This window comes from Alosa alosa, chromosome 17 (genome assembly GCF_017589495.1).
Source record: "Alosa alosa isolate M-15738 ecotype Scorff River chromosome 17, AALO_Geno_1.1, whole genome shotgun sequence".
Lineage (NCBI taxonomy): Eukaryota > Metazoa > Chordata > Actinopteri > Clupeiformes > Clupeidae > Alosa > Alosa alosa.
The window spans coordinates 20,092,755-20,101,186 of record NC_063205.1 but is presented as its reverse complement, the minus strand read 5'-3'; the positions used below and the strand labels follow the sequence as shown (position 1 = coordinate 20,101,186).

Here is an 8,432-nt window from a genome sequence, read left to right as displayed (position 1 = left end):
GCCTACGGGACACAATAGGTTTTGAGCCTATACATATTTATGTATATAGTTACTCTACATCGAGAGACCATAGTTAGGCCTACAAGACATCAGTCAAAAACAATTGAATCTACGTGACACAATAGTTCACCTGCAGGTAGCGAAAAGCAATTCTCACATCATAAGAAAATCAAACCTACAACGCTGGGATAACAAGTCACCTCCTTTAGCCACTACACCATTTTTTACTGTGCTGATTTTAAGAGTCTGAAGATTATAATACTAGCTTATCAAAAAGCAAGGCAATACTCGAATTAACATAAATAGCAAGAATGAGCCAAGCAGGGGAGTCAGTCTCTTAATCAAATAAAGCTACAGGATAGATCAAACATTGAGTCCGCGAGATAAAACATCCGCCCGTAATTTTTTGGTTAGGCGGTTGTGATTTTTGGTTAGGGCCCGGACACCAACAGGAACTACCAAGGAATCGACACAAGTCGCGAACTGCCTAGGGGCAGTAGTTCAAACGACCAAACTTTAAGTCCTTGTTTGCAATTGAGAGTTCAAACTACCCTTTCTAGAAACACCAAATCCAAGAACGATGGAGCTTAACTACCAAGGTTCGCGACGCAAGTTAGCAAACGACTTTCTAGAAACGACCCCCTGATCAGTCTCACAACAACACTGTTTTCCAAAAACCAATCAGAGTAAACCAAATTATGAAACAATGTAAACCTATTTGGAATATTGGAAAGAAGAAACTAAAAATCAAAGTAGATTACAATGCTATCTGGCCCTAAACCGAGAATATAAATTAGCAGAATATCTTAATACTGTCAGAGATAGAAAACAGAGACTGACCCTAACCAAGTACAGGCTAAGTGACCACAAATTGGAAATCGAAAAAGGAAGACTCAGAAAATCATGGCAACCAAAAGAACACAGAATATGTGCTTACTGCATGACAGGTGAGGTCGAGACAGAGATGCACTTCCTCCTACAATGTACATTCTTCAATCAAACAAGAAACCTTTTCTTCAACAAATTTAACTCAGAAATTCCTAATTTTAATGAACTTAATGACATATCAAAATTAAAAATACTATTAGGAGAAGGAGATAAAGCATATCTTGCTGCCCAATATTTATCAACATGCCACAATCTGAGGGACAAGAAGTGACCTATATCGACAAATAAATACACACACAGACACACACACAGAGACCTGCATGAACGTAATGTCTTACCTACTATACACACACACACACTGCATCATACACTGCATTTTATTTTACCTATTTATTTTATTCTTATGAAAATCTACTGACATGTATGTGTTCAGATTTATTGTATAACTGCTTTGGCAATATAAGTAAGCTTGTCATGCCAATAAAGCATTCTTGAATTGAATTGAATTGAATTGAGAAAGAAGACTTATTAGAACATAGGTTTAAAGGAGAGAACAAGAGTGTCAGTGAAAGTGAGACAGAGAAAGATTTTACAAAAAAGACAGACAGTAGGGAGATGGTGAATACATGATAGAGAGATAAAGAGAGAGACAATGAGAGAGCACAAAAAAGAAGACTGATTAGAACATATAGGTTTAAATAGAGAGAGACCATGTAAAAAAGAGACAGACCGCAGGGAGAAAGTGAATACACAATAGACAGATAAAGAGAGAGAGTGAGAAAGTGGGAGGAGAGAGGAGCAGAGAAAAGAGAGAGATAGTGTGTGAGAGAGAGAGAGAGGAGTGGAAAAGTTTGAGCCTTGGCAGGTCAGGAGATAGTAGGAGGGACAGAGTGTGTAGCTGCGTAATCAGACACACCCCCTGTCCTTGGATTCTCTGTATGTGACCCGGTTGTCCTTGAACAGAGTTGTTCCTCTGCCCCTTCTTCTTTTCTCTCTCTCTCTCTCTCTCTCTCTCTCTCCCCCCCCTTCCTGTGTTTCTCACCGCTCTGACCGCTTCTCGCTCAATCAGCAGGTGCTTGTTAACACGCCTGACACACACTCATAAACACTTTCACACACACACACGTATGCACACACACACACACACACACACACACACACACACACACACATAGAGAGAGTGAAAGAGTTAAATTCCAGTCTCTCTCATCACGTGAGGAATTGACAGGTCTGTGCATATGTCTGCTTCCTGCATGGAAAAGTACAGGGAGCACGCTGACCTCTGTTTAGATAAAGACGAGTGAGAGACAGAGAACAAGAGAGTGAGCGAGAGTGTGCCATAAAGAAAGACACATAACTGGAGGAGGTTTAACACACACACACACACACACACACACACACACACACACACACCAATAACGAAGCTCACAACCTCAACAGAAATGCATTTAAAGACCATGAGAACCAATCCAACGACGACACAGATTTAGGAGAAAAACAGCATCCCTGTTAACACTCCAAATTATAACAGACTAGTGCATGCAGTATCATTTCCAAAACCCTTGCATTAATTAATCTCAACTACAATACAAAGTTAGTATCGAGTCTGTAAATATACTGACTTGTGATTGAGGGGAATGTGTGTATGAGAAGTATGTGTGTGTGTTCGTGTGTGTGTGTGTTGGGGACGGGGTGGGGGCAACCATGTCTGTAGGAACATCTGTAAAAGCAGAGGCAGGGTCAGCTGCTAATCTCTCTCATGTGTATTCAGATCTGGGCGTGTGTGTCATTTGGACACTGTGAAACACTGATGCTCAGGTGACCTGAGATGTAATGGCTAAGGCTTAGATGCTTAGGTCACTGAGTATCTGTGTTTGTGTGTGTGTGTGTGTGTGTGTGTGTGTGTGTGTGTGTGTGTGTGTGTGTGTTTGTGTGTGTGTGTGTCTGTCTGTCTGTGTGTGTATGTATGGCCAAGTATAGCCTGATTAATAAATGTCCTGAATCTGAAGGATTGCAAAAAAAGCTTATCGACAAACAGATCGACAATAGATCATGAACAGCCTGTAAAGCTATGAGAGATTAAAAGCCTTTGAAAGCCTTAAGAAGCCCCAATGACAAAATAAGTTGACCGTAACAAATAAAGACAACACACTCAAAAACACAACAACAGACAAGAATGATGTAAGTCATTCCGAATGGAGAGAGAGAGCATCATGGAGAAAGAGAGAGAGAGAGTCATGGAGAAAGTGAGAGAGAGAGAGATGAATGGAAGGGTGAAAAAAGAGAAAATCAGTTTATATGTCCCATGCTCTCTCTTGAGAATTACTATGTAATCTTCCAATAGATCCCACTGTGTCTCTCTCCCAATGCCACACAATGGAGTAGCTTCACTCGTAGCTGACCTTTGCCATAACTTACGGGTTTAATCCTCGTTTCAACAGCAGGGACGCATTTCCCTGTTCCGTTAGCGGAGGGGGTCGGGGGATGAATGAAAAGAGGGTGCCCTGGGTGACTGAACAGAACATTTATGAATGAGTGAAATATCGAGAGTGGAAGAAGGAACGATTCACCTCTCGTCCACTCTATTTAAGGGTGTGAGGTTAGGTGACACAGAGGCCCAGATTGAGTCCACCTGAATGTGTGTGTGCGTGAGCTCCGGAACACTAGAGACTTCATTCCACCACAGCACCACCAGAGACAGGCACAGAGACAGAGCTGACTGTGTTTAACCCTGCGCCTCCAGCCAAGCAGAGAGAGAGAGAGGGAGAGAGAGAGAGAGGGAGCAGAATTTCCATTATATCCAACCTTTTTTTCTGTCATTCGCTCTGGATGGACCACCACTTGAGCAAATGCCAGTGTTCCTTTCATTTCTGTTGGAGTGCTCTGCTAGCATGTCTAAATGTGATCCATGCAGATTTGCACTACAGTCTTGAACAGAGTGTGATGGATGATCAGGCTTGGAACAGGATGTTTAGATTGGACTGTCCATCAAAGATTCTAGAGCAGAGCGCTCCGCTGTCCATCTTGCACGCTGATAGAACAGTCAGTGAACTCTGCAATAGTGTTTGAACATAGCTGGCATCAAGATCAAACTGCCATTATGACTGTAGATATGTTCTGAGTACAACTCCACAGAGCTTCCATCAGGGTTAGAAAGAAGAGCTACTTGTTGTCCATTAGTCAAGGCTTCATAACTTCCAGACTTCATAACGGTCATATCTCCTGGGCCACTGTAAACATTCATGTGGAGTATATTCATGTGGGTCCTTGTTTTACTGTCTTTAGGATCTTTTACTGTTTTTTTTAGTCATGTGGATTTGTTATTTTATCATCCTGTTTATGTTGTAGTGTTTGTTGTGCATGATATCTTACGCTACTGGGACCTTGAATTTTCCATTGGGGAAATCTATCTATTTCTATCTATCTATCTATCTACATGTGTCTATCTATCTATCTATCTATCTATCTAACATGGGAGGTGTGTGGGAGGTGTTCTGGATGAATGGGTAAACCAGTCTTTCAGCTAATGTGATTTAAACAAAGCCTCTGCCAGGCTTGAAACCTTCTGATTAGACGAGGTCAGGAAACGCAGTTGGTAAACTTTAATGTGTGCTTTAATGTGTGCTGAGTGTGTGTGTGTGTGTGCGTGTGTGTGTGTGTGTCTGGAGTATGCCTCCCTCATTCTCATGTATAACTTATCTGGTTCTCCAGCACATTCTTTTGCCTTTGTGAAGAGGGAGTGCCCTCTCATATCACGTTTGTGCTGAGATCTCATCAAGGATGGATACGGATGGATTGCTCTTACTCTTGCATTTCTCCTGTTTATCTTTCCTAAAGTGGGGTCTCGTCCATGCAGCTGTGTTGCTTGGCAACAGCAGATGGTCCCAGACTGCAACTCCCCCACCACCCTGCCTCATACACCTACATGCACATACACACACACACACACACACACACACACACACACACATGCTTCTGTCACACCTCCACGTCAGAAAACAATTTTTTTTGCCCTGGCCCCTCCACTCTCTGCCGAAGTCGGCGATCATTTTGGCGTGTGTGGAAAAATGCCAGGCAGTAACGAGAGCGAAGAGAGCACAGCATTACACTGCCCCCTCCTTCGCTCCCATTGCAGTTAAACCATCATCAAAACACCAATAACTGGAAGATCTATTCTATTATTATTATCTAATCTATTATTATTATTTTTCTATTATTATTGTTTACAAAGTATATATATATTATATATATATAATCAATATGAACAACTTGTCATAACAAAGATAGCATGCAACATTAGGCTGTTTTTCTTTGTTGCTCTGTGGAGAAAACCTAGTATCAACCTTTTTTCAATACTGAGGCGCTTGCTCGAATTATCTCTCCACAGTCCTTCCATGGCTAGCTGTCCTGTCCAATCCAGTCTGCCTTCCTTCCTTTGTTTAGGTAAACCTTCAGAGCCTAAAATAGCCTTGTGAGCCTCTGACCATCTAGCCTTTGTTCAAGTGGCATTCACAGTGCACTCTGAGATCATGTTTGATGTGGTTACGCTTGAGGATGCGCCTGCAGAGTGTGGACAGGATGACTTGCAGGCCCCCCCAACAATACACACACTCACACACACACACACACACTCACACACACACACACTCACACACACACACACAGACCTTATCTGTGTCTCTGTCTACCGTCCACGCTTTCCACACCTGTGCTCCTCTCCGTCCCTGCCCTCCCTGACCCCATCAGTCTCCTTGGCAACTGGTCTAGTGCGAGTCCCTGGGCCCCCAATGTGATAAATCTGCTATGGACATGGACATAGATCTGATACAGACATGGACATAGACACACACACACACACACACACACACACACACACACATACTTTCCTACATACAGCTCTGGAAAAAATTAAGAAACCGCTGCACATTTTTCTGATGTCATCCTGTGGTTGCTGAGTGACATTCGAATGAGTTGGCGGTCATATTCAAAATTAAGAGACCACTGCAAATTTGAATATGACCGTCAACTCATTCGAATGTCACTCATCAACCCTAGGGTGAAATCAGAAAAATATGCAGTGGTCTCTTAATTTTTTCCAGAGCTGTATACACACACACACACACACACACACACACACACACACACACACACACACACACAGGGATACGGTATACACCTGTTTATTTGTCTGTCTTTGTGCATGTCAGAACGAGTTATTGTACTCTTCCTAGCTGCCAGGCGGACAAGGCTGTGTGTGTGTGTGTGTGTGTGTGTGTGTGTGTGTGTGTGTCTGTGTATGTGTGTTTGTGTGTATGTTTGTGTGTACGTAAATGTGTGTGTGTGTATGTGTGTGTATGCGTGTGTGTGTGTGTGTGTGTTTACTTTATACAGGCCTTCTGTCTTTGATTCGATTGCCTTGGCTGGCTGGCCAGTATTCCAGCTGGAGACCCATCTCTTCCTGCCCAAATGAAGTGGTGAATCAGCAAACTGAATAGAATGCAGAATGGCATATGGAATTGGTTATATGTTTTCAATGATCCCCCTGGACCAGCTTAGCTCATGGCAAAATCCACTCACACTGTAGCACTGTGTCCTAACTGCATGCGATGAGAGGGGAGTGTACCTATGTTCCCCGGGTCCAATGTTCCCTGCTTTGTATAGGACCGGGGAACATGGGACCCTTTTTTACTGTAAAACCCTAACCATAACCCTAACCCCGAGCAGGGAACATAGGATCCGGGGAACATAGAGATGACCCCCAATAGACCAGCATATATAAAAGATTGTAAATAGAGATCAGTCAGTTCTATGCAACATTTGGACACATGCATGCTGTCAGGACAAACTGTAAGTCTACATCCCAAAAGGCTAATATATGTAGCTAATGTGCAGTGTAAAGTATACCCTCTACTTCACTAAGAATACTCTCACTAAAGTATACTATGTCTCTGCATACTTCATATCCCCATACAGATGGTGAATGACAAAACATTATCTCATGTTGTGGTTCCTCTATTGATGGATATTTTATTTAAGCAAACAAAAAGTAAATTGTTGGGATGAGTGTTTAAGGAAAACTCAGTATTTATGTTGCAGCATAGCCCTAATGTTAGAATGAAGACAATGAAGACGTACTATGCGTATGAACATCGACATGCAGATATGAGGAAAGGAAGACTAAATTGAGATATATTCTGTTCTATCATTTCCCTATTCGTATTTGTATCTGTGTACCATGCCAGGGATACCCTGCTATTTTATTTCCCCACGCATCTGCAAGGTTTCTGCACTTCAAAACACAGACAGCCAGAGTCACAGCGCAGTCTCCATCCAAAATCTGCTAAAACGATGACAGCCTAGCCCAGCTAATAGAAACACAGCTGGCTCTAACAAGACAGTGGTGGCACAGCCAACGAAGAGGCTGGCTATGAGCTAATGAGAGCGCCGATTGGCCAACGGAGACGTAGCTACGCTAACAAGAGCGCCGAGTAGCCAAAAGGAGAGGTGGCTACGCTAACGGCTAGGAGGAGTCTCTCCAGGGACTTGTTAGGCGCCGTGAGGGAGAGAAAAATGATGGTGGGCCTCTGCGCAGTGTCTGCGCAGGGCCTCCACCACACACCTCATTGATCAAAGACACGGTCCCTCTGGACCTCGTTCCCCCACACACGCTGCAGTGGAGGCTGGTGGTGGAGGTGGCACTGTAAATGGGGCATGGACGTTGACGGGATGTGTGCTAGATAAAAAGCAGATGGTGAATGGAGGGGGGTGGGTGGAGGAGCAGAAATGGAGATGAAGAGAAATGGAAAGATGGAGAGAGCGAGAAGGGGGAAGGGGCCACAGGGACTAGTAGGAAGAGGAGAGGAGGAAAGATAGAAGAGTGGGAAACAGATGGAAGAAGAGTGTGATATGGAGAGAGAGGAAGACAGGAGTCAGAGAGAGTGAGACAGAGAGAGAGAAGGACATGAATATCCTCCATCATCCTCCATGATGGATCATTTGTGATGCTGGCCTAGTTGTCAGTGGCAGTGTCATTTCCCACTGTGGCTTCCTACTCTTTAGAAGGAGAGTTTAGCCTTCCAACCCATGTAGAGCCCACCATATATGGCTTCAATCACCGTCCCTGGGCATCAGTACTGGATCAAAGAGTAGCACAACAAACAGTGATGCTATAGGCAGCTGGCCCAAGGGCTTTATGCAATACAAACATGAGTTTGAGCAGTGAGGGGCCAGGCCTCTGAGGAACTTCCCAGGAAAGGGGGTAGTTTTAATTAAAAGACAATAGAAGCTGACCAGACTTGATGGCACCAAAAGGCCACATCCCCTTCCACCACACCTTTACATTGCATATTCATAGTAGGTCACTCCTTCTCTTTGTGTGTAACTTATGGTAGACTTGTTTCTGTATAGTCAGAGAATACTGGTGAAACCCATGATGGGGCGACACAAGCTTGTACCTCTCCCTTGAGGGGCACTGGCCCCTCATTGAAAAGAATAAAAGCCTGGATCTTGATATTCCATCGTTCTGACTGAGTCTTAAGAGAAAT

The 8,432-nt window shown here is 43.6% G+C and overlaps 1 long non-coding RNA gene across 1 annotated transcript in view; it reads right to left on the bottom strand.

Annotated features, from left to right (window-relative positions):
• Positions 1-6,295: 6,295 nt before the first annotated feature.
• Positions 6,296-8,432, bottom strand: part of LOC125311015 — a 4,129-nt gene continuing 1,992 nt past the window's right edge. The window contains exon 3 of the long non-coding RNA XR_007196398.1: positions 6,296-6,375. This is a non-coding gene — a long non-coding RNA (uncharacterized LOC125311015). The remainder of the gene's footprint in view (positions 6,376-8,432) is intronic.